Source organism: Meles meles, chromosome 6, assembly GCF_922984935.1.
Source record: "Meles meles chromosome 6, mMelMel3.1 paternal haplotype, whole genome shotgun sequence".
NCBI lineage: Eukaryota > Metazoa > Chordata > Mammalia > Carnivora > Mustelidae > Meles > Meles meles.
Window position 1 is genome coordinate 141,211,521 of NC_060071.1, and position 25,504 is coordinate 141,237,024.

General features: G+C 55.6%; 1 protein-coding gene across 2 annotated transcripts in view; it reads right to left on the bottom strand.

Moving 5' to 3' along the window:
* Window positions 1–13,972, bottom strand: part of ASB2 (ankyrin repeat and SOCS box containing 2) — a 41,096-nt gene extending 27,124 nt beyond the window's left edge. The window contains exons 1-2 of one of the 2 annotated variants that reach the window (XM_046009447.1): window positions 13,659–13,972; window positions 396–560 (exon numbers count right to left, since the gene is read on the bottom strand). The gene's annotated coding sequence lies outside the window, so the exon portion shown is untranslated. The remainder of the gene's footprint in view (window positions 1–395; window positions 561–13,658) is intronic. The other variant, XM_046009446.1, reaches the window with a different exon arrangement.
* Window positions 13,973–25,504: the final 11,532 nt, after the last annotated feature.

Below are 25,504 nucleotides of genomic sequence, written 5' to 3' on the forward strand. Positions count from 1 at the left end.
ATCCATCCTCTCATCTACTCACCCATCCACCCACCTCTCTCACGGTCCATCCATCCATTCACCCATCTGTCCCATTTATTCGTTCTCCCATGTGTCCTTCTGTCTCCCATCTACTCATTTACCCACCCACACCTGTCCATTTACCCAATAACCTGATCATCGGTTCATCCAACCATTATCCATCCCATGATCTATCTGCCCACTCACCTGTCCATTTATCCATCCACTGTCCCATCCACCATCCATCCATCCATCCATCCATCCATCCACTCACACCTCTATCTACCCAATGAACTCTCCACTCATCCACTCTCCATCATTTTTCCATTCCAGACAGCTTGTCCACATGTGCGTGCACGCTTCATTAACCAAGAGAGTACTCGTTGAGCACCTACTTTGTGTCAGGCTCTCCTCTAAGTACTGGTGATACAGCAATGTTGCCAACGGACAGAAATGCCTGCCTTCGGGGAGCCCACTCGGCAGGGCTTGCATCCCTTCCTTCCAGTTATCCGACAACATCCCATGCTGGCATTTCTCCTCATCTCTGTGCTGTGCTAGGGCTGAGAATGTTGGAGACAGATCAGACATGGGCCTGCTGCTTCGGCGTGTATGATCGAGTTCAAATCAATCACGGCAGTCATTTGCCTTGTGACTTCCAAGGACTCCCTACCTTACAAAAAATTGCCTCAGGGAGAAGTGAACTTTGGTCGAATCAGCTGATTTTAGGAAATGAAGTAAACTCACTGAGCCTGCTTTTTGTTTTGACTGGCTGGACATGCAGTGTGGCTGTAGGCCAATGGTTCTTAGCCTTAGCAGGACACGAGAACCACATGAGGCCATTTAAAAAATATCCGAAATACCAGTGTTATAATTTGGTTTGTTTGGCAAATACTCCCTCCCCTCTCCTTGGTGGCAGGGCATCCCCCCTCCCTTCTCCACTGAGAGTGGGCTTGGCCATGTGACTTCTTCTGGCCAATGAATGTTGGGGGCACGATAAAGCAGCCCCTTGACAGGTGCTTGGGTGTGGGGCTTGCTCCCTTCTGCATCGCCAGGAGAAGAGCCCCCCCGGGAGCCACTGCCTGTTCACTGGGCCCCAGAGTGACCCGACCAACCTGGGGCAGCCTGAGCCCGACCTGCCCGGGGGGGGCCCTACCCAGCAGACCCAGCGCCCTACAGCCTACGCCAGCCCCTCTGCAGCAACCAGTAGACCCAGATCATGAGAACCAATGCTTATGTGGAGTGCTTTGCTCCCCAGCATTCTTGTGACTCTATGAACTGACCCCCAAAAGACTAGGCCAGGCACATCCCAAAGAAGATATCCAAGTGGCCAAAAACCAAATGTAAGGATGCTTGATTTTCTGAGCATTTGGGAGGACACTCCAATTAAGATCCTAATGCAGTACCACCGTCCACCCAACAGCGGGGTTCAAGAAGGCAGGCGCCGGGGGTTAAGCTTCTGATTCCCAATTTTGGCTCAGGTCATGATCACAGGATCATGAAATCAAGGCCCGCATTGAGCTCCTGGCTGGCATGGTGCTTGCCTGAGATTCTCTCTCACTCTCTGCCCCTCCCTTGTGCGCTCTCTCTTTCTCTAAGTAAAAGAAGAAGAAAAGGGAAAAAAAGAATGGCTCAAGTGGAAAAGATGACTACTGTCAAGTGTTGGGCAGGACATGGGGCATCAGGAACGCTCACCACCACTGGAAGGAGTGTCGAATGGTCAAACCACTTTGGAAAATCGTTGGTGTTTGCTAAACCTGAGCCAACGCATCCCATGACCCCAAAATTCCACGCGTAGCTCCATGGCCGAGAGAACCGTGTCCATGTATTCACCATAAGACAAGTTCAAAAATATCCATCTCGGCATGACTCATAACACAACTGAGTGGAACTGCCCAAACGTCTGTCAGCATTTGAGCGGACTGGTGCTGGGGGATATTTCCGTGATAGACAGCGTGCACCCGTGAGACAGACAGACCACCACCGCTCACAAGAGGGTGAAGCCCACATAGCCACAGCAAGCAAAAATGAACATAGATCCATGATTCCACTGATGTAAAGTTCCAGGCAGACTAAGCTATGGGAATGGGAGTCAGACCGTTGCTGGTTACTAACTGGGGAGGAAACATGAGGGAGGCTTCTGGGGAGCCAGTCACACTCTATTTCTCGACCTAAATGGTTACGGGATCGGTCAGCTCCCTTCGTAAGGAACCTGTTCAAGTGTGATCTGTACCCTCCTCTGTAACCACATTATTCTGCAATGACACTTCTACTTAAAGGGTAGGGGCGCCCAGCTGGCTCAGTCGGTCGAGCGAGCGACTCTTGATCTCGGCGTTGTGAGTTAAGGCCCCACATTGGGTGTGGACCTACATAAAAAGAAGAAGAGGAAATAGAACTACCCTATGACCCAGCAATTGCACTACTGGGTATTTACCCTGAAGATACAAACGTAGTGCTCCGAAGGGGCACGTGCCCCCGAATGTTTATAGCAGCAATGTCTACAATAGCCAAACTATGGAAAGAACCTAGATGTCCATCAACAGATGAATGGATAAAGAAGATGTGGTATAGATACACAATGGAATACTATGCAGCCATCAAAAGAAATGAAATCTTGCCATTTGCGACAACGTGGATGGAACTAGAGGGTATCTTGGTTAGTGAAATAAGTCAATGGGAGAAAGACAACTATCATATGATCTCCCTGATATGAGGACGTGGAGATGCAACATGGGGGGGTAGGGGGGTAGGAGAAGAATAAATGAAACAAGATGGGATTGGGAGGGAGACAAACCATAAGTGACTCTTAATTTCACAAAACAAACTGAGAATTGCTGGGGGGAGGGGGGGCTGGGAGGTGGGGAGGGGGGTTATGGACATTGGGGAGGGTATGTGCTATGGAGAGTGCTGTGAAGTGTGTAAACCTGGCGATTCACAGACCTGTACCCCTGGGGATAAAAATACATTATATGTTTATAAAAAATAAGAAATAGGGGTGCCTGGGTGGCTCCGTAGGTTAAAGCCTCTGCCTTCAGCTCAGGTCATGATCCCAGGGTCCTGGGATCGAACCCCGCATTGGGCTCTCTGTTCCACAGGGAGCCTGCTTCCTCCTCTCTCTCTGCCTGCCTCTCTGCCTACGAATGATCTCTGTCTGTCAAATAAATAAATAAAAATCTTAAAAAAAAAAGAAAGAAATTAAAAAATTAAAAAGCAAAAAAAAGAGGAAGAGGAATTTTAAAAAGAAAAATATTAATTAAAAAGTATATATTTGTCTATACTTTTACAAGTATATAAAAAGGTTCTAAAGGGTGTTGGTGCTTGGGCCCCGTTTCAGACCAATTAAGTCAGAATCTCTGGGCGTGGGACCCAGCTGCCCTCTTTGAAACCCTCCGCAGGTGCAGGGCGTGGGGAGCCACCGCTTTGGGGAAGGATCAGTCATAAAGCAGGAGTAGAGGGCACTGCCCGTTGGGTGGGCGAGGGACAGCTGGCTAAGTGCTTGGTGGAGACTCTTCTAATTCCTGCAACAGCCCTAGGACCAGCAACTCTTGTGCTGTGAGACACCAGCAAAGTTATTATTAAGCAGATCGGGGCTTTGGGGCTTTCCGATCACAACCAGTGCAGGCTGCCGGCGTGAAGACAGCAGAGTAGCGGCCCGAGGGTGTCTGGGACGGAAGATTCTGTGCCACAGTCTGGCTGGTCATCTATCGCGGCCCTCTGTCTGCGGCTCTGCGCCCATTCCGCCTGGCTCAGGCCTGGACTTCTCCTGCCTGCCTCAGCAGTGGCTTCGTGGTGTTGTCCTAGACCCGTCCACCTACCCACCATCCTCTCTGAGCCCCCCCACCGCAGACCCCCCCCCCCCCCGAGTCCCTTCTCTGTCTGTGCCCGTGGCCCGGGCCTCCTGGCCCTTCGAATGTAGTTCTTGCTCTCCCTTCCCCCTCTCCCTCCGCACACCTGCTCTGCCAGGTAAGGCGAAGACACACCTTTCCCCAACCCACCTGCGGCCCCCACCCCAGTGCCCTTGCTTGTTCTGTGTCGACCTGTCTCCTGCCCTTCTGCACTCTCAGAATCCCTTCTCACTCCTCGAGACCCAGAGCAAGTGCCTGCATCTTCCAAGAAGTGTTCTGTTACCACAACTTCTCCCTCCGGGCTGTGGTCAGTAGTTCCTGTGTGGACTTGACCCTGGGTCCTCTTCCTAAGGCCGTGGGAGGAGAAGGCCCTGTTAAAGTTTACTGCACCCCCTTGACTGCCCACCCAACAGCTGGTTCCCCCAGCTTCTCTGACAGCAGAACATGACTTTGTTCAGGCAAGGGTGTGCCCTCTCCCACGGGTGAATCATGATTGCTCCAAGCCCGTTGGAACAATCTCACCTAGTGGTGACACTAGTCACCAGGCCAGTGACTAGTTTAGGGTGGATGTAAGCCTAGCTTTGTCCAAAGACACATAAAGAAAACCCTGCTGGGGCCTCCTAGAAACAACTATCCTTTTCCTAATAAAAAAGAGAGCAGTGAAGACAATAACTCCTTGCTTACATCCCAGCTTTGAACTTGGAGGAGTTGATGGTTGGTGCAGGGGCAGGCATCTTGTCACCATGAGGGCAACAGTGCTGGTACAATGAGTTTGACAGAGTGAATGATAGGCCTTCTTGGGTCTTTCATTATATTGTTGATCTGCTGAACCACTGGGGTCCATCCACCCTGGCCTGCTTGTTAGGTAGAGACTGAAGATCCTTCTGGTTTAAGCCAGTGTTGGTTGGGTTTTCTGTCATATGCCATCAGAATCGTCCTAATGCTGAGTCTCAGGTCTGGTCAAGAATCTTGAGCGGCCCAGATCTCACCCCAGAGCAATGGACTCAAAGCCTCCAGGCTTCCCTGGAGTTCAAGGCTTCCCTGACAATTATAGTGGGTCGACAGGGCTGAGAACCCTTTTCTAGATCAACATGTCAGGTGGCCATGCTAGTTTCCCGCACTAGAAGAGGGGAAGGGGCACCGTGACCTAAAAGTCATTTTGTGCCTGACTTGGGTGTTACTTGTTTCTGCAGGAACTTCGGCGTTAGTTTTGTTTATTTTAAAAAGAGACACAGACTGGGAATCGGGAGACTTCCGTTCGCAGACCAGCTCACCGTGAGCACCTTTCTAACTCTCCCAGGCTTTTGGTTTTTCCATCCGTTAAATGTCAGCATGGCCTAGAGCACGCCTTCTGACCCTCCCGCCCCGCAGGGTCCCAGCTGGCCTAGGCCCCCTTCCCTGCTTCTCTGTGCCTGAGGTCTGGTTGGACCCAGGTCAGCCTTCAGGAGGATGGGGAGTAGGCTCTTCCCAGTGAGAGGTGACCCCCTCAGCTTCCCCAGGGCCCCCATTGTGGTACCCCCATCTGAGGGCATCTGCTTCAGGCCAGGAGGCAAGGGGAACACCAGAGAGAGACAGAGACCTGGGTTATGTTCTCCATGTTGATACTAGAATGCTGTGTGACCTTGGCTAAGTCCCTACCCCTCTCTGGGCCTCAGTTGTCCCCTTGCCAAGAGGTTTGGGTTTCCAAGTGCTCTCTAGTTCTTTAGCTTCTATAACTCTGTGAGACATCTGGTTTATCTTCGTGCTATAAAACCTTGAACTCTCTGTCCCAAATGGTCCTCTCTGGCCACCTTAATAGGTCCACCCTATGCAAAGAGCTTAGCATTAGTTGTGGGGAAATAAGGAACCACGTGGGAGCACCAGGATCTCAGATCCACATGTCAGGAACCCGAGGTCTAGTTTCGATTTGCAACTTAAAAGCTGCATAACCTTGGTTAAATCACTTCCCCCTGCTTGGTCTTCCTTCCTTTATTATCAGTAAAGATGGGAGTGAGACAACCCATTTCACCACATCGTAGAGGCTCTCCGTGCGCTGGGGCGGAGGCTCCACAAAAGCCTTAAAGCAACGTTTGGCAGGAACTCTCCCACCCCTCACCTCCAGGTGGCCTCGGGCCAGGCAGGCTGGCATGGGCTGATCAGAGGCACAGGAACAGCGCTCCCCGGGCTACCTTGCCCCTCACTGACCAGATGCCTGGGGGAGGGGCCAGATAACAGTCAGTTGGACCTACCGGTCTCCTACAGCCAGTTCCAGACTCACCAGGACGTCCCCCCGCAGGTCTGGTGGCATCCAGAGACTTTCCTGCCTCTCAGTCATTTCATGGCAGGGCCCTGACAACAGCTGGAGAAGGTAGGAACGTTGTTCTGCTGAACTGATGTCAATTCTTCTATCCCCCCACTCCTTCTGAAAGGACCTGAAGGCCCGGCATCATTGCTCCCCATTCTACAGATGAGGCAATGAAGGTTCAAGGAGGGAAAGGGAAGGTCTGCACAAGGACAGAGAGCTGGAAAGCTGGGATTTGGAGCCCCAGCCCTCCTTCTGGGGATGCCAGGAGCACGATCCAAGTAACTGGCTCGCACCTGGGCTCTGAGGGGCAGGGGTGACATTGCCATCCTCAACCAGCGGGGCCACCTGACCTGCACCTGTGCGTGGGGCCCACATCAGCGTCTTGGCCGGCCGGCCCAAAGGAAGGTGCACCCAGGCAGGTAAGGGGCGGGGGGGATGACCTTGAAGGGACACTGACCGAGTGTGTCTCCGCCTTGGAGAGGGCGAACTCCCCCCGCCTGCTGTGAACCCAGACTTCTCTTGTTTTTCCCACTGAGGTCCTCAGCCATCGGGGGTCCTTGGGGAAGTCCTGTACCTTTAGTTCCCACATATGCAAAATGCAGACACTGGTAAATACTGGGGAAGGGTTGGTACTAGAATCAGGGCTCGGGCACACCTGCCAGGGACACAGAGGCCCTGGGGGGGCGGTGGGGGCGGGGGAGTGCCGCTGGGGCTGCTCGGTCTCAGCCCAAGGGGCAGTTATAAAGCAGCCGGTGGGCTCAGACCAGGTTCGAGCCACAGCTTTGCCGGTTATTGGCTGTGTGGTCTCTTCGAATCTCATATTGTCCCTCTGTTAAATGGACGTGGTCAGATTACCTGTGTCATGTCAGAGGCAGGGGTTGATCCTGCGGGAAGCCCTGTCCTTCTTTCGGCCTCAGTTTCCCACCTCTGCACACTGCCTAGTTTGATTTCTGAGGCCCCTACCTGGGGTTGGGCCACCTTCTAGGTCTGAGTCCTGAAGAGAGGCCAGCAGTCCGGAGGGACCTTTTGGGAGGCTGATTGGGATTTAAAAAAAAAAAAAAAAATAGCCCTTTCCCAGGAAAAGCAGGAGGCTGGTGGCTTTGCCCAGGCAAGTGAGGGGCCTGCAGAGGGAGTAGAGTTCAAGGGCGGCCAGTCCACAGCCAGCTCGAAACGGGGAGACCAGGGCCACCACTGGGGCCTCCTCCTCCCTTACCCCTTTGCAGAGCCGCAAACTGTTTCCAGTGGAACCCCCTCCCTGGGGGCATCTGTAAAATGAGACAACAGTGACTTCCTGACCATTCCTTGAGTTAGCACATCCAAAGCACTCAGAGCAGAACCCCATCCATCTGTGGTCAGTGCTCCTCTAAGCTGGGCCTCAGTTTCTACATCTGTGAAATGGGCATAGAAACATGGGCCTTTCAGGGCTGTGCCAAGGCTTAGTATTAGAAAAGTGGTCCTTCTCCCCCATCTCCCCTCACCTCCAACCCTGTTCCCTCCCTTCCCCCAAGTCCGGGCTGGCTGATCTGTCTGGGAAATGGCAGCGGGGCCCGGGATCCGGTGCACGGGGTGGGGTCTCTGGACTACTTAGGGGCCACAATGGGAGGAGCGGCTCCTGGAAGGTCTTATCGGAAGACTGATGGTGGGGGCATGGCCGGGAGGGCAAGGGGCAAGGAGCAGGACTGACAGCCATCCTCTGGCACGCCAAGCTCCCCTTCAGCCAGGGACCTGGGTCAGGAGTGTGAGCCTGGACAAGCTCCTTCTGGGCCCCAGGCTGTTTGCAGATGGAGCCCTGCTCATCCACCTTCCTGTCCCTCTTGCCTGTCTCCTGGCTTGGTTCGTCATCCTTCCAGATACAGTTCAAGCGTCTCCTCCACCAGGAGGCCTCCCTGATCTGATGTCTGTCTGAGGCATCCTGAGCTTCCTCCATGGCCCTAACGGCCTGCTCTGGACCTGTCCTCCCACGGAGTCTAGAAACTTCTAAATTGCAGGACTGTGTCGCATTCATATCATGACCCCAAGGACATAACCCAAGGCCAGAGACACAGTAGATGTGTATGGCATGCTGGATGCAGAATGAAAGAATGAGTCAAACCTTGGAAGCACATTTACGTTTGGGAAGATTCCCGTGCCTGGCCGATGGGGCAGCCGCAGGTCTCCCACTGCCGGGGTCCGACCCTGGCTCTGCCGCTTATGGGCTAGGCGATGGGGAGCTGGTTATTCCCACCCCTGGTGCCTCACTTGGCCCATCCGTAAAATGGGGCTGGGAAGACCATACAGAGCGGGGGAAGTCGTCAGCTGGATGATGTAACACAGAGACACGTGGAGAATAGTGCCCGGCACACAGCCAGGGGCCCATGAAAATCAGCTAATGTCATTCAGTGGCTCCCAAGATGCTGGGATTCCCCACTCTGACTTATTCCTGCTGGGCGCTATACCTTGGACCTCGCTCCCTGCCAGCAGCATCAAGGAGGCTCCTTCGGAAGGGTCTGGACAGTCTCCTCCATCTAAAGACAGCGACAGCAACAGTGAACCGGCCTTTCTCTAGGTCAGGAGGTGAGGCTGGCTGTGCCCCCCACCCCAGGACCCTTGCAGAGCCCCGATGAGTGGGCCCAGGGGCCAGTAATGGGGTCAGCACCGGGGAGGGAGGGAGGTCTCCAGGCGCTCCCCAAAGCAGCCGGGGTGCAGGATGGATGCTGCCCGCTAATACCACATCCTCCGCTCCCCAGGGCCCCTCCTGCCCCCTCCTCCCTTCCTGCTCACACCACCTGCTGTCCTCCGGGCTCTGGAAGGAGCTACAGCCCGTCCACTCCCCTCTCAGTCCCGGGCTTGAGTTATGTCTGAGGGGGCTGCCTGCCAGTGACCCATGTGGGTGTTCGGTGAGCACTTAGCTCATTCACCAGCGCCGGCCACGCGGTAGGTCCCACACGGGTATGCCAGTTAGGGTCCACACGTGTCTCTCGGGTGTTAGAAGGGAGCATGGACCATTCAGCTTAGCTCCTGCACGATGCGCTGTCGTTCTGACCTGTCCCTCAGCACGGATCATAACGGGGGTTTGCCAAACACTGTGATGCCTCCCCTTGTGGTTCATTTATGGTCTCACGTGGGTTCTTAGTTTGAGCCACGAGATAAATCTGTGATAAGACTCTTGGTTCCAGGGGCACCTGGGTGGCTCAGTGGGTTAAAGCCTCTGCCTTCGGTCCTGGGATCTAGCCCCGCCTGCTTCCCTTCCTCTCTCTCTGCCTGCCTCTCTGCCTGCTTGTGATCTCTGTCTGTCAAATAAATAAATAAAATCTTAAAAAAAAAAAAAAGACTATTGATTCCATTCTACAGATGAGGAAACTGAAGCGCACCAGGGAAAAACTGACAAGGAAGAGACTAGAGGCTGCCAAGTCTGACTTGACCCTTGTCCTCACCCCATGTAACCAATAGCAGGGGCCAGGGGTTCTGTGGGTTTGAGGAAAGGCCTATTCAGAAGCACTCAGAGTGTGTATTCAGACGGGGATACAGGCATATCCACCTTACACGCGTACATGCAATTCGCGCTTCACTCCTCTGCCAATTTCAAACGTTTAGGGTCTCTCCTCGGCCCCAGGTGATCCCGACAGCAAGTGGGAACTTGCCCCCAGGGTCCTTGACCCTATCACCCCTTGTAGGGCTCAATATCTTCTGTCGAAACTTCTCTCTGCTCTACCATTCCCCCAGGCTGCAGAGGGGCCCCAGAAAAGCTATGGCAACAGTTCCGGCTTGAGGGCTCGTGGCCATGAACCATTAAAATATTCTCTTCCCTTCCTGGGTCCTACTGCTTTAAAATCCCAGTCATGGGCACCTGGGGGGCTCAGTCAGTTGGCCGTCTGCCTACGGCTCAGGTTATGATCCCAGGGTCCTAGGTTCGAGTCCCACCTTGGGCTCCTTGCCCAGCAAGGAGTCTGCTTCTCCCTCTGCCTCTGCCCCGTTGGTGCTCTCTCTCTCTCAAATGAATAAATAAAATTTAAAATAAATAAATAAAAAGTAAATAAATAAAAATCATAATCATAAAAACAGCTGGGGCTGGAGGTCTTTTTCATGCACACCTTTCCGGTCCCTGGTGGGGGCGGCGTAGGGATCTTCCCATTGTACAGATGGGAAGACTGAGTTACAGCCGGCACAGTGGGTTGAGAACAGGCCTGCCTGCCCCGTTTTTCCCCGGATCCTCCAACAATGAGTATTCAGGGCAGCACCCAGAGGTCACTCACTCCGGAAGTTTCCGTTCTGGAGAAGAGGTGAGCAGGCTTGGAGAGGGGGGGGAGTGGAATCCAGGCCCCCTTGCTTGGCCCCCTCCCCAGGAGGGGTGCAGGTCAAAGCCCCAGGGTGGGTTTTTGCTGGTGGGCAGTGCTGATGGCAGTTTGGACCTTTTGTTCAGACTCTAAAGATTCTAAGAAGCCCCTCCCAACTCTGCTAATCCCAAACCCTTTGATGCTGCTGATTTCCCCTGGGCCAGGACTTTCCGGCTTCCAAGATTGGGCCGGGCGGGGCTGGAAGTTACTGAGAGGTACTGCTCCCAGCAGCAGACCCCAGCCACCCCCACCCCCCAACACGGACACTCTCCCCCATTGTATGGAAGGGAAGCTGAGGCCCCGGGAGGGGAGAGGAGAGGGGTCAGGACCAGCCATGGTCAGCCAGGTGGGAGGTGGACCAGAGATTGGAACCTGCCCGAAGCTGGCTCTGCTCCCACCCTACCTTACCCCGGACACTGCCCAGTGGATGGATTGTGGGGAGACGGGGGCCCCATCTGAAGGGGAGGTGAATGTGCCTTGCTGACCTGAATCTGCCGCCCCAGGACCCTGGCAGCAAGCCTTTGCCTCAGCCTCCCAAATGGAGGGCTCTTCTCTTCCCTCCTGCCCAGCCCGCCCCTCCACACCCCTCCTGGTCCACCTCCCTGTCCTTCTCCTGCTGCAGCCAGGCCCATCAGCAGGACTTGGCCACATATAGGTCTGGGTGCAGAATCCAGGCCTCAATCCAGTTTCTGCCTGGGGCTCAGCCAATGCAGTCCTCTGCACCTCTGCGGGCAGCCTGGAGTAGGGGTGAGGAGGGGCGGGGCTTCTGGGGCAGCTCTGTCCCTCTGCAGCCCAAGCGCCACCTTGCCAACCCTGTCCTGGGCTCCAGGAGAGCGTGGGCCCTCAGTTGGCCCCTGGGGAGCAGGGGCTTCTGGAAGCTCTAGCTCCAGGCCACACAGTGGAAAGGTTGGGGTGGGGTGCGGGACAGGAGGGCCCTCCCAGCCCTGCTTGTCTCACCCAGGCCCAACCCCAGGACTGGCTGGAAATCTTTTGAATTAGGATCCCACCAAAATCTTTCTCCTTTCTGTTTTTCTCCCCCACTCTCCGGCCTTCATTTCATTCTTCTCCTCTCGGCTTGCCCTACGTTTCCTCTTTTTGTCTACCCCTCTCCTTTGTGTCCCTTTCTTTAAAAAATCTGGCAAATGCAGAATCCTTACTTTGACATCACTACCGCTCTCCAAAACCTCTCCCCCAGCTGCAAAGCTTTTAAGGGCTTCCTTGATATTCCTGGGCACTAATTAGTCCAAAAGATGCTGCTAAGGATAAAAAAGATACAAGCCAGCCCCATGACAACCATCTCCTCTGGGCAGCCTGACCCTCTGCGGCTCCCAAATGGAAGGACACTGGGCGGGTCCAGAGATATTTTTGTGCCTCCTTCGGGAAAACTCTCTTGGATCTAGCCTGTCCACAATATACGGGGACCTTATGATACGCTGACTGTGCCAGGGACAGGTCTGTTTACTGCTGTGCTGGGCCCCAGGGAGGCCATGGCGTTGAATGTGGACGCTGGAGGCCAAGAGGCCAGGATCGGCTTTCCAACTCCAACGCATCCTGGCTGTCTGGCTCCAGGCAAGACCCTGAACCTCTCAGAAACTCAGTTTTCCCATCTGAGAAATGGGAGTAACGTTCACCTCTAACGCAGGATGCCCTTGAGAAGAGTCAAGGAGAGAAGTCACCCGAAGCCCTGGGCCAGGGTCTGGCTCACAGTCAGTGCTCCACGGACGCCCGTGGATATGGATGGCTGTGTTTGTTGTAAGGTCGCCGGGGGCGGAGGATCCCCCGCACTCACAGCCCGGTCTGTTTGTGCAAAGAATGGATGATGCAAAGGAGAACAGCGCCAGGTGGGGGCTGCTGCCAGCTCCCAGAGGAAGCCAAGCTGTAAACAGGCCTGCCACCAGCTGTCGGGACCCATCCACTGTTTTGGAAGGGACAAGAGCATCTGTCACTGGCTGCTTCGCCGTGCTCTGCCCCCAGCCTCCGCTGCAGAGGGCACCGACTGTGGCTGCTAGGCTGGTCCCAGCTGCCTCTGCCTGGGGCCTGGAGCCATCTCCACCCTGGCCTCATGCCCCTTATGTGAGGAGACCCCTGCCATCCTTCCTGTGCAAGGAGGACGGGGGTGGACTGGCCTCTGCCCTGATTCATGTTTCTGTCGTTTACCTGGCCTCCCTACTTGACACTGCTCTCCACCACCCCCGCCCCAATTCCAGGCCATTTGCCCCCGCTACCGGGAAGCTCCCTGCAGTCATATCCCACCTACACCCTCTTTGCTCCAAAACAACCCGAAAATGTTGCATCCTCTTGCCTGGCCTGGTGGGAGCCACATCTCACTCTGGCTTCCCTCCCCTCCCCACCAGTTTTGTCCCTATTTCTCCCCATCATGACCCTTTGCTGTAGCCACTCTGCATTCCCGCTGACACCCCAGACCCACCTTGGCGTGTCTGCCTTTGCCGGAGCTGCCCCTCTGCCTGGAGGTCTCTCTCCCTGTCCCTCTGCCTGGTGACATCCACCCAGCTTTTGGAAAGCTATCCCGTCCCTGGATATGTCCTCATGCTCACACACACACACACACACACACACACACGTGCACACACATGCACAGCCGGCACGCACACACGAGGTCCTCTGCATTTCTCCAATCCCACGGCGCTCCGTTAAATCTCACCAAACATCGCATTCGTTACATTGTGTCATAGTCTCTGCAGATCAGACATCCCTTCATTGAGCCCCAAGCCGTTGCAAGTACAACTCCCGGCCCCTGGCGGCTATCTCCCCCCGAAACTGCACAACTGCCCACAGAGACCCTCCCTCAGCACCATGGACATTGATGACCACGTGCATAAACATAGCTATCTGCCCACCTGACCTAAAAGCCTTTCTGAAGGTCATTTGTCCCCCACAGATCCTGCCAAAGGTCCAGGGCACCCACAAGAGCTCCGTGGATAACCCTGTTCCATTTCCATGTTTAGAAGTGCACAGAGGAGGGATATTCTGTGCGAGCGTCCCGTGGAGAAGGCACCAGGGCATGCATACGGCTGGTTCTCTCTCCCCCACATCCAAAGCCAGAGTCCCCAGCATGCTTTGTTAACACAAGAGACAGGAGAGAGAGACGCAGACAGGAGTCTTGATGACAAGGAGTCACCAACAAGGAGCTCGGTGGTCAAGTCCTAGCCAAACAATCTTTCTTGACGTCAGTGTAAGAAAGTTGAAAGCATGCATTACCTGTCAGGCTCTGAAACAGGGGCACACGATTCAGGGGGACTAAAGGAGGTTTTCTGGAGAGTGTCTGAATTCAGAACATTCTCCCTGAGTTTCCCTGCTGCCTTGGCCCCGAGCTCCTGGCTGCTCTGCCAGGCTGTTCTGAAACGCTTTCCTTTGAAGCAGGGAGTTTATTTCGGGGCCACCGCATGACCCGCGATGGCCAGCCAAACTATAAGACGTTGTGCATCTCGGATGTCCTGTTCGAAGATCGCACGGAGGAGGCTGCCCTCCCGCCTTCTGTCCCTGCACTGTGCGTCAATTACGGACCTCAAGGCAGAGAGCATCTCGGAGCACTGGCCCTCACATGACGTCGTCATTTGTGATCCTTGACATGGAGGCCATATATGGGTATGTTTCTGGAACTCCCCAGGAGGCAGCGAGAGAGGAGAGAGACAGGGAGGGTGAGAGACAGAGAGAGAGAGAGGGAAAGAGGGTGGGGAGCTGGAGCTGGGAGATTAGGAGACAGAGCAGAGCAGGGGACACTAGGGGACAGGAGAGGGGAGGGAAGTACACACAAAGAGGTGATGGAGAGGAAGAAGGAAAGGACAAGGAGCAGGAGGAGAGGGGATAAGGCATCCATGAGAGGAGAAGGAAGAGGTAATTGGGGAAAACAGGGAAGCAAGGGAGAGGGACACTGAGATTAATCCAGGGGTGAAAAGGGGAGTGTGGAAGACAGAAGACTAAAAGGGAGAGAGCGGTGGGGGGCGCAGGGACTGAAGGGGGAGGGCACAAGGAAGGTCAGGGAGGCAGGGAGGCTGGGAAGAGGGCAGGGAGGAAGAAGGGAGCACAGAGGGAAGGCGGGGAGGCAGAAGACAAACTAGGAAACGGAGTGGGAGCAGAACAGAGCTGGAGGAAAGGGTGCTTGGGTTTGGGATAGCAGCCTTGGCAGAGTCCGCTGAGCATGCCCCAGGGGCAGCGCCTGCCTTGGAGGTTCAGGAATCCAGCCGAGGCTGTCTTTGGGCTGGGCTGGGCTGCAAAGGGCAGGATAACAAACAAGCAAACAAACTAGCGTGTGCACCAGCCTCCCTCCAGCACCAGCCTCCCTCCAGCACCAGCCTCCCTCCAGCACCAGCCTCCCTCCAGCACCAGCCGGGGAAGAAAGCCGCTGTTCCTGGGACACTCAACCCGAGCCCCGCCCTCAACTCAGCCACACACACTGAGCCTCCAGGATGCTCCTGGCACACTGCCAAACCCTTACATTCCCCACTGGCTGGAGTGAGAGATGGGGCTGGAAGTGTCGCTTGGTCTATTCTTCTAAATGGAAAAAAATGTCAATTTCAAAGGCCCATTCCCCTTGGAGGATACTGGAGTTGCAATCTCCCAGGAAGCTTTCTTACAGAGTCAAATGCAAGAGAACCTCAGGATGCCTTTAAGGCTCTTGGAATGTTCCACCTGGAAATAAATCTCAGTGAATGCAGGGTACCCTGGGTTCTGGTTAAGGTTCTGGACGTATGATCTGGTGCAGGGACTAGTCCCTGCACGGTCAGTCCCAGACTGTGCCCCAGCTACTCGGCTCCGACACCTGCCAAATCATGTATCACCCCAGGTGGGGCTGCCCTGTCCCCAGGCTACTGTAGTTGGTGGTCCCACAAGGTTAGCTCACGCTCAGCCCCTCCCAGACCCCTGGGACATGCGGGGGAGGCAGTGAGAGAAGGGCAGTGAGGGGCCATCCAGTCCTCTTTCTGTTTGGGGACTGTCCTCGGCAGGAGAAGTTCTAGCGGAGCCCACAGAGGGCATCCCTGGGGTCCTGCTTCTTCCATGGGCTCCTCAGGGGTGGCGCACAGGCCCCTCTGCTCTCTAACCCTTCTCAAGCGTCCCATTTCTAGTGGCCTTCCGCCTTACCTCTCGCTCCCAATCCAAACCTCTCGCAGTGGAGCGAGCTGGAGAAACTCACTCTCCCAATCCTGTTACCTCGTGCCTTGGCTTTGCTTTTGAGAACCCAGAGCCTCAATTGCGAGTAAAGAGCCACGGGGAACAGAGAGTGCTCTGGGGGTGGCCCGCAGGGGGAGAGGCTGGCCGGGGCATGAGTCCGCTAACAAATGGCATCATCGGTGCGGCCGGGGCTGGGGTGACTGGGTGAAGGGCATTTTGAAGGGCATTAAGGAGGGCACGGGATGGAACGAGCCCTGGGTGTTGCATGCAACCGACGAATCCCCGAACTCTGCCTCTAAAACGAATGATACACTATATGTTCAGGAATTAGATTTAAGTAAAATAAAATAAAATAAAAGTAAATGGCATCGTCCTGCTGTCCTCACACCACCTTCCTGGCAGGTGCTGTCATCACACCCACTTGACAGATGCAGAAACTGAGGCTCAGGGGGTTGGGGAACTGTATACGGGATGGTTTAGATCCTATCAACTGCCCGACATAAAAAGCAGGGCTTCGGCCACAGCTCTGCCTGCCGTCCCCTGCCCTCCCCCAAGCAGCAGGGAATCCAAACGTTGGGGCAGAACAAGGAACCCCACAAGGTTATGAAAGTCATTAGCGAATGTTTGCTTTCCCCCTGGTCCTTGCTCATCCCAGTTGGGAGGCTTGACCCTGCAGTCAAGCCCACATTCAAGACTTGTCTATTGACATCATGGGCTGCTCCCTCCAGACCCGGCAGTGAAATCCCATTAACCCTATCTATGCCCAACTCTACCCAGAGATTCTTTCTTCTTATTATTATTATTATTTAGAGAGGAGAGTGAACTGGGGCACCTGGGTGGCTCAGTGGGTTAAGCCTCTGCCTTCAGCTCAGGTCATGATCTCAGGGTCCTGGGATCGAGCCCCACATCGGGCTCTCTGCTCAGCGGGGAGCCTGCTTCCTCCTCTCTCTCTGCCTGCCTCTCTGCTTACTCGTGATCTCTCTGTCAAATAAATAAATGAATAAATCTTAAAAAAAAAAAAAAGAGAGGAGAGTGAAGTGAAGGGGGTGGAACAGAAGCAGAGTGAGAAAGAGAATCTCAGGCAGACTCCACACCCAGCAGGGAGCCCGATGGGGGGCTCAGTCTCACGACCCTGAGGTCATGACCTGAGCCGAACCCCAGAGTCTGACGCTTAATGAACTGAGCCACCCAGGCGTCTCTCTACCCCAGACATCCTTATGAATTCATCTGAGTTGAAGCCTGAACAGCCCTGATTTCTTACAAGTTTTCATTAAAGCATCTGTACGTGTGAAAAGTGCACATACGTGGACAGCTCAATGGAATCTCACAAACGGAAGACACCCAGCCTCTGCAGCAAAGGGAGGATATTAGCATGTGTCTTCTTTCGTTCTATGGTGCATGGCGAGACTCCTTCTCAGGGCTATGCGGTTTGGCACCCAGACTACGCCCCAGCTTCTCTGCCCTACGATGCAGGGCCACGTGGGCATTGCAACAGTGAGGAATGCAGAGCTAAGGACATTCCAGCTCATGTCCTTTGGTGTATGCATGCCCCATGTCTGTTGGGGACGCACCTCAGATGGGAGTCTCTGGGTCCTGGGATGGGCGTGTGTTCAACTTTAGTAAAACTATCAGTTTTCCAAAGTTGTACCAATTTGCATTCCCGTCAGCGCAGATAAGAGTTCCAGTCATTCCGACATTTTTTATATTATCTGTTCTGATGGGCTTTGGTGGCATTTCGTTGCAGGGTCACCAACTTTGTCCAAGACCCCAGAGGTGGGCCCCTGGAACAGCCCTCCAGGGAGCATTTTTATGGGGACAAAAAGGGGTAAAAGAGGGGTGGTCCCCTGCTGGGGCCACAAGCAGACAACTGGTCAACCCGCAGGGAGCAGGAAGGACACGACCCCCAAGACAAAGCCCCCTGGGCCCACACATGGCGCCAGGAAGCTTCTACTTTCTGATCCTAAACAGAACCCACCCTCCCTCCCTCTCTAGTCTCCTAACCTGTTTTCTTTTTCTCTATAACCCTTATACCCCCCTTTCTTATTACAGATTTATGTCATTTGTTTATTGCTTATCTCTCCCATCTAAAATAGTCTTCTTGTTCACTGCTGGCTGTGAGTGCCTACAACAGTGCCTGGCACGTAGTAAGGGCTCACTACGTGTTGAATGTCTGTGCTAACATTCAAGCTACACAGCTTCTAGGTCTGAACGGGGGAGGGCTGCAGCCCTGCCTGCCAGCCACAGCCTGATTCTTGGCCACACACACACACACACACACACCCCTAGCCTATCAATTTCAGGCTTCCCTCCTCATTTACTTTAATCTGAATTCCCATAAATGGAGGGGTGTGTGTGTGTGTGTGTGTGTGTGTGTGTGTGCGCATGCGCGTGTGATGGGGAGGCAGTTCGTAGAGCCCTACACCCCAGAAGGGCCCGGAGAGGATGCCAACACCTGCATATTTTCCTAGGACAATGACACCTCTTCCAGGAAGGAGGGCAAGAGAGCGGGGAGAGGAAGCACCAGCTAAGCAGGGAGGAGGGAGCTGAGATGTGGGTCAGTGCCGAGTCCGGGACCGCTCTGACCCAGCCATGGAATGTCAGCCACCAAAATAAGCACCCCTGTGGCCTTGGCATCCTGGCCCCCAGCCCTGGCTGCCTCTTGATATTAGTTTATTTTGGTTTCAAGAGATGAAGCACAGACAAGAGTCCAGTCCTCACCCTGGACAGCCTCCTGGGTGGGGGACGGGGGTAGACAGAGCACAGACGGCAGGGGGAGGAGGTGCCCGCGAAGGCCGAGTTCTGGGAGGGAGGAAGGTGCATCTATGGAAAGGGAAAGAAGGGATCAAGGAGAAGCAGAGACAAATCCCAGCCGCTCGTCCTTTTTTTTTTTTTTAAGATTTTTAAGATTTTTTAAGATTTTAAGATTTTTCAAGATTTTTAAGATTTTGTGTATTTATTTCACAGAGAAGTAGAGAGAGAACACAAGCAAGAAAAGCAGCAGGCAGAGCGAGAGGGAGAAGCAGGCCCTCCATCGAGCAGGGAGCCGGATGCAGGGCTCGATCACAGGACCCTGGGATCATGATCTGAGCCAAACGCAGACACTTAACCGACAGCTCCCCAGGCACCCCTTCTCTTCCTTTCTTTAAAGTGGACACTATGTCCTCTGCGGTGCAGCCAACAATGCTTTCTTCTGGAAAAATCTGGACCCCCTCAACCTCCCAGCTCAGGGGGCCAAGGGAGAGAAGACAGACGATCTTTCCCATTTCTTTTTTTTTTTTTTAAGATTTTTTTTAATTGATTTATTTGACAGAGAGAGATCATAAGTAGGCAGAGAGGCAGGCAGAGAGAGTGAGAGGGAAGCAGGCTCCCTGCCGAGCAGAGAGCCCCATGCGGGACTCGATCCCAGGACCCTGAGATCATGACCTGAGCTGAAGGCAGCGGCTTAAACCACTGAGCCACCCAGGCGCCCCGATCTTTCCCATTTCTACAGAGCAGAGTGGGCGCACGGCGCTCAGCCCGCAGACGGGAGAAAGGCGCAGGCCGGCCTCATGCCCTGCCAACAGCCTACAGGTGGGGATGACGCCTACTAGGAGGAGGAGCCCTAGGGACTGGCAAGGGGCCACCTGGTCCCGCTCTGTTCTCTCCAATGCCCCACATGCACGCGAGGGGAGGAATGGTGGGATCGTACAAGGGTTACCACCCAAATGAGCAGATCCGAGGTAGAAGCCCAATCCTGGGACGTGGGGCTCTTGGAGCCAGCTGGGGCCTTCCTCAGCCATAACTGACCCCAGACAAGAGCAGCCTAGACAGAGCCACAGGACAAAAAGACATGGCAGGGCCCTGGGCTCAGCCGGCCTCATGGCTCCCCGCTCTAAACCCCTCATACATCCCACCGACCATCCTTGGCTGCCAGCGCTGAGCGACCTCACAGAGCCCTGGGGAAAGGCCCATCTCCAGCAGAAACCCTGGAGTCCAGGACCATCTGTGAGAGCTCTGACTCCCGCCGGTGGCTGTCTCACCCCTGGAGGGTGTCCTGGGCCTGGCAGGGACATGGCTGGGACATGCTTGGCCCGCCCTGTGCAGATGATATCGTCTTTTTTGGGAGACACTGCCCACGTGCAATCCCAGGGAGCGCCACGCCGTCCCGATTCCCGCGAGGCCACCGGGTCCGATAATCCCCGCCTGTTCCTCCCTTGCCACTGGGCCCTGGCCACGGCCCCGCACCTCGCCGAATCCGTTTCATCTTTGGAGAAAAATGGGAGTGACCATCCTCCGTCCAATGGCTCGTAGGGGGTTTGATAAGATCCCAGGGCTCAGAAAGCCTGACTCAGGGGACGCTCATCCTCGGGTTTTCTTTCTTTGCACCTGCCACACGCGGGGGGTTGTGGAGGAGGGAAAGGCGTCTCCCGTGGGTCGGGTGAGCTCAGGCAGCAGGTGGGCCTGAGGCTGACCCATCCTGGAGGCTGCTGGCCCTATCCGTGGGTCAGGTCCCTTGGCCCCCTCCAGGAGGGCCTGATCTCACTGTGCCTGAGTCATCCCTGGGGACTCAGAAACAAAGTTCAACCCAAGTTAACTGTTGGGAACGGGTTTTCTAGGAACATCGAAGTGTCCATGGTGGGGCCAGGAGCTTCCTATTACCCTTTGGCAGGAGAGAAAGGATCCTTGCATGCAGACCCTCACACCCAGCCTCCTTCCCAGGGAGGAGCCATGGGCTGGGTGGGACGCCGTAGGGCCATGGGACGTAGCCGCTCCCAGCTCACCCCTCCCCATCCGGCTAGAGCCGGGGCAGTCGTGGACCCATTGGCTCTGGAATTGCTGTGAACGGGGGGTAAAGCAGGTACCTCTCGAACGCAGGCCCTGGGCCCGCTGCTCTGGAGGCAGAGCTCACTCCAGACACGCAGCTGTCTCAGATTTGGCACCCCAGGCCAGTGGACCGCTCCCAGGCTTAACTTTCACCCCGGCCCTGCTCCTGGGGCATCCAAAGTGGCCAGCGATGTGACCTCGCAGAGGCGTCAGCCAGCGCCGCCGCTCTGGGGAGGGTCCTGGGTTGCTCTGATGAGGACGGCCTGGGTCCTGGGTGTGATGGGTCAGAGAGGTGGCCTGGGGGTCCTGCGGCATGGCTGCCCCCGACAGGAGAGTCAGCACCCCACTATTATAGGTGGAGGCCCCGGGGCCCGCCTGGGACTTGCCTGCCCTCGGTGACAGTGACACATCTGCCCAGCAGCCTTTGTCCCACACAGAACTGCAAGAGCCGAAGAGCAAAGAATGTGGGAGCAGGAGCTTGCAGGATCCAGCAGCCTTCCTTGGAGATCAGGGCACCAGAGCCGGGAACAAGAGGAGCTGGCCAGTCTCTGTGGAGGCCTCAGCTTCTAGAAACCCACTCCCGCCTTTTCCGCAGCCCCCTCCCATGCTAACAGTGCGCTCTTAGCGATGGACAGTCACAGGGTGCTGCGGAGCCTACCTCCCGCCTGTTGGGCAGATGGGCAGGAAGCCCACCACAGCAGAGGAAGACGAGCCCAGAAAACGGGGCTGGACCTCCTCGTGAGCGCATTCAAGATGCCTGCTACCCCCTGGTGAATCCCAGAGATGCTTGGGTGGGGAGGACGGGGTTTATAATAGACGGCAAGCCCTAGTGAGTGGCCGGAGTCTTCACAGGCAGTTTGAGGGTCAATGTCATTGAGCCTCATTGTTCCCACTCCAAGAGGTCAAGCTGGGGCCACTCCCAGCACAGGACCAGGCACCAGATCTCCGTACAGAGCCCAGTGGCCAAGGATCCAGACTCTGAAGTCATCCACCAGCCCTGCCACTTGCTCACTGTGTGACCTTGGACCACCTCCTTAACCTCTCTGAGCCTTGGCTTCCTGGTATATAAAATGAAGGAAGAATGACAGTACCCAGATCTCATAAGAAAGCATCCATATCTTCCTTAACCCACTGAGCCACCCAGGCGCCCCGATCCATATCTTCCTTAGAATAAAGACTTATAAATGTTAGTAGTGGTTATTAGCTCAAACTTCCTTGTAGAGACAGAGGAGATGGGCATTGGCAGAGAAAAAACTACTTCACTGGGACAATTTCCTCCCAGTGGACATTTGACAATTCCTGGAGACATGTTTGGTAGCCACAACTGAAGGGGCGTTGCTCCTGGCATCTAGTGGCTAGAGGCCGGGGATGTTCTAAACATCCTACAAAGGAGAAACACACAAACACGCTACAAAGCAGAGAACCACCTCCTCAGGATAGAATTAGCACAGAGTTAACTGTTGGAATTAACAGCCCAGATGACCGCAGTGCTGTGGGGGAGAAGCCTGGCTTGCCATGGGAGAAAGGCTGGTGGGAAGAAAATGAGGTCTGCCCTGAGCCAATGAGGGAAGACGCAGGGCTCTCCCCTTCGCTCCTGGGGTGGCTTCGGACTTCAGGAAAAGCTGCCATCAATGGGGCCCAGGTGTCTGGATTTCAAATGTCTTTGACTGTTATAGGAATGGCTCCTTGAACGGGGCTCGTAAACCAGCCCTGAAGGTCACAGGCAGAGGGAAATGCAGTCACAGTTTGAGCGAAGCAAAAGGAACAGCCTTGGTGGTCATTGTGAAGGTTGGGGTTTCTCCATTTAGCGGGAAAGGGGCCCCCATCCCCGGTGGGTCTCACCTCTGCTGGGCCGGGCTCCTGCTGACGGCTGGTGCACTCAGACACGGGCATGCAAAGACACACCACATGCACAGAGCTCACACTCTTTAAGTGAAGAAAAGAGGAGCGTTTACCCCACCGGTTGGCGCTCCAGCTGGTGAATGGGCTATTCTGGGCTATTCTGAGAACTCTGAGTGTCTGTGAGATGGGAATGAGCAGCTACAGGTCAGCGCACGCACGAATCTTTGTCCTCTGAGGTCAGGATTCCTACTCGTCAGCTGGAATTCCAGTCGAGCCTACCCTACATATTTTCAAAACAGAAATAAAAAATGGGATAAGAATGATTTTGGAAGAGTCCCTGAATCCTGGGCTCCAACCTCTCATCCTATGTAATTTCCAAATAATGGCTATTGGCCACAATTTAGTTCACGTGCTTGCCGCTGATCTTCGTGCGCGGAGACACTCTCACACCCATGCACGCTTGCCGTGTTGCACGTGACCCAGGGAGGCTGGTTCCCCTGTACCCTGTCCCCCCAGCCCGCCAGGCCTCAGGGAACCCTGCCTTGAGTAGACACTGGGAAGGAGGGTGGGATGTGTCTCACACCCTGGGGAGTGGGGGTGTGACTCCCCCATTTTATTAAGCAGATGGAGGCTCAGAGACTTTAAGGTGCATTTCCAAATTCACTCAGTTAGTACGGGGTTTAGATCTTTAAAATTCCTTTCTCTCTCTGTGCATTCCCTCTGTCCTTCACTTTCCAGTTTTCCTGGGGACGCTGATGCCGGCCAGCATCGGCTCTAAACTGCACTGTCATAGCTCCTGGCCTGGCTGTCGGAAAGCGTGTGACCCAGGCACAACACCCCCCCACACACACCACCACCGCCGTCCGCCGCGGCCAGGGCTCTGCTCAGGTTGGTGCTGCTGCCAGCTGCAGGGCTCCTGGGATGGGCGCTGACTTTTCTGTCCGTGCAGGGCCTGTTCTGTGGCCCCTCAGTCCTCGCCCTTCCCGCCGAGGCCCCTGGGCCCATATTTGCCAGCAGGGCCAGCCCCGACAGGAGCAGGTGTCTGCTGTGCGGCGGGGCCTGGGAGAGAGTCCTCAGTGGGCTGTGTGCCCAGCGACCGGCTTCATGACCCGGGCAGTCTGGGGCCTGTCCGGCTGAGGGCTGCCGCCTCCCCCAGGGGAAGGCGGATCCTGGGAGAATCTACACGGGCCCAGGGTCATGCTTGTTGCTTAGTCGTCTTGATGGGGTCTCCGAGGTCCCCCCGTGACCAGCCCCGCACTCCTTCCTCGGTCCCTCTTTTCACTCGATGCCCCACCCTCGCTCCACCTGTCTGCATGCTCAGGCCCTTGGACCCTCTTGGACTCGAACGCCCATTCCCTCGGGCCCTTGGGTGGATTCTGCAGAGCAGGGGTGTACGGGGTGGGGTGCTCCCACTGAGTGTCTTGTACACGAGGCAGCTGATTTCCCCAGTTTGGAGCAGGCCCTTCTCACCTGTCTGTCGGAGTCACAACTAACACCTTCCTCACGGGGCTGGTATAGGGCTGACCTGAGTAACGCACCCGGAAAGTCCAGGGCAGCGGCTGCCTGAGGCGAGTGCTCAGTAACTGTGACTCCTATTTCCATCCTCAAGGCACAAATTAAAGGCCAGGAGCCCTACAAAGAGCCAGAAGCAGTGTGGGCTGCTGGGATGTATGAGCCTTACCCGTGGGGAGGCACAACCTCAAACCAGAATGGGCAGCGGCAGAGAGGAGTGAGAGGAGTGATGGGAGCAGGGAGGAGGGGTGGGAAGAGGGATAGGATCAGGGAAGAGTGGGGGCAGGGAGGAGGGAGGAGGGGAGGCCTTCCAGCAAAGGGGATTATGGTCACCCTGAGTCTCGGCAGAGGAAGAGTGTGTAGGTGCACAGGTGGGTGCTGGGTAGCCCAGGCCGGGGGCACAGCAGGAGCCAAGGTCCACAGCGCTGAGGCTGGTGGCCCGCCTGGCAACCACAGGCGATGGGCGTGGCCAGAGGGCAAACGTGGGCCTGAGCAGGTGGCAGGGTTGGATCGGGAGAGCTTTGTGAGTCATGTCAAGGGCTTGGACTGTATGGGGGTGCGGAGGAGAGAAAAGGGGGTGTGGTGGTTTGGGGTTTGGTTTTGGGGTGTTTGGGGCCTACAAAAGGCAGACCTTGCTCACGGACTCATGTATCAGCCTGAGACCAGCCCGCCAGGGTGGCAGGGAGCTATGCTTCTCCGTCGGCGAACTGGGTTCGCAGGTGGCCAGCCATTCCTTAAAGCCTGTGGCCGTGCGTCTGTCCATCCGTCCGCATGTTTAGAGGTGCGGTTGCCACAGGTTGCAGAGCTCCGCAGGCTGGGAAGACCAGCCCCACGTCTATGCGGGCGCCCACCCCAGCTTGCAGACGGCTGCCTTCTCGGTTTACCCTCTCTTGGCGAGAGCAGCTCAGGGAGGTTTTTGAGCAGTTCAGAATTGGTCTCTTTTCTTTCATTTCTACAGCCCAGTGCAAGGTCCAGGGACTGGGGGTGGAGGCCGAGGAAGGAGGGAGGGAGAGAGGGAGACAGATGGGGGAGGAGGGAGCCAGGTGTCTGTGTTGGGAAATACTTGGATGAAAGTGTGGGGGTGGATGTGACTCCCACCTCATTCAGGGCCCTCAGAGGAGCGGGAGGAGCTCTGCAGGACAGAGTGAAGAGTGTGGGCCCAGGGAGGAGGGCAGCGGGAGCAGGTGGTGTGGAGGCCCAGGCAGGTGACTGCCCGCCTGCCTGCACTTCCCAGGGAGGCCAGCTGGGCTGCTGGACGGTGGCTGCTGAGGACAGCAGCCAGTGCGCTGGGGGCAGGGTCCAGTCGGGGTGGAGACAGCAGGGGGCTTGGATGGCGGGAGAGCACAGGCCCCCCCATCAGAAGAAATCTTAGGGGAAGTTTTGGGCGCAAGGGTCCCAGGGACCTGAGGAGCTTGGAACCCATCACTGCAATGCCACGCAGGTGAGAGACCCCGTGGACATCAGGCTCCAGCGCTCGGCCTGGCCTGTGCTCTGCGCCTTTTGCTGGACTCCTAACAGAGCCTCTTAACGGAGGACTGGGGGGCCCTGAGGGCTATCTGCGACTCCGTCCCTGTCCCTACCCATCTTTGCAAGGAGTATCCTCGGTACTCATGATCAAGGGGACAGAGCCCGAGGGAGATTAAGAAACCCCGGTTTCCTTTTCTAGACTGAGCTGGCCCCCTCCTTTGCTGTCTGGTGCTCCCAGCCCTTCTATGCCGCAGAGCTATGCCAGAGAGACTCGCCCTCTGGCTTTTGACGAGTCCAGCCAATGGGAGGCC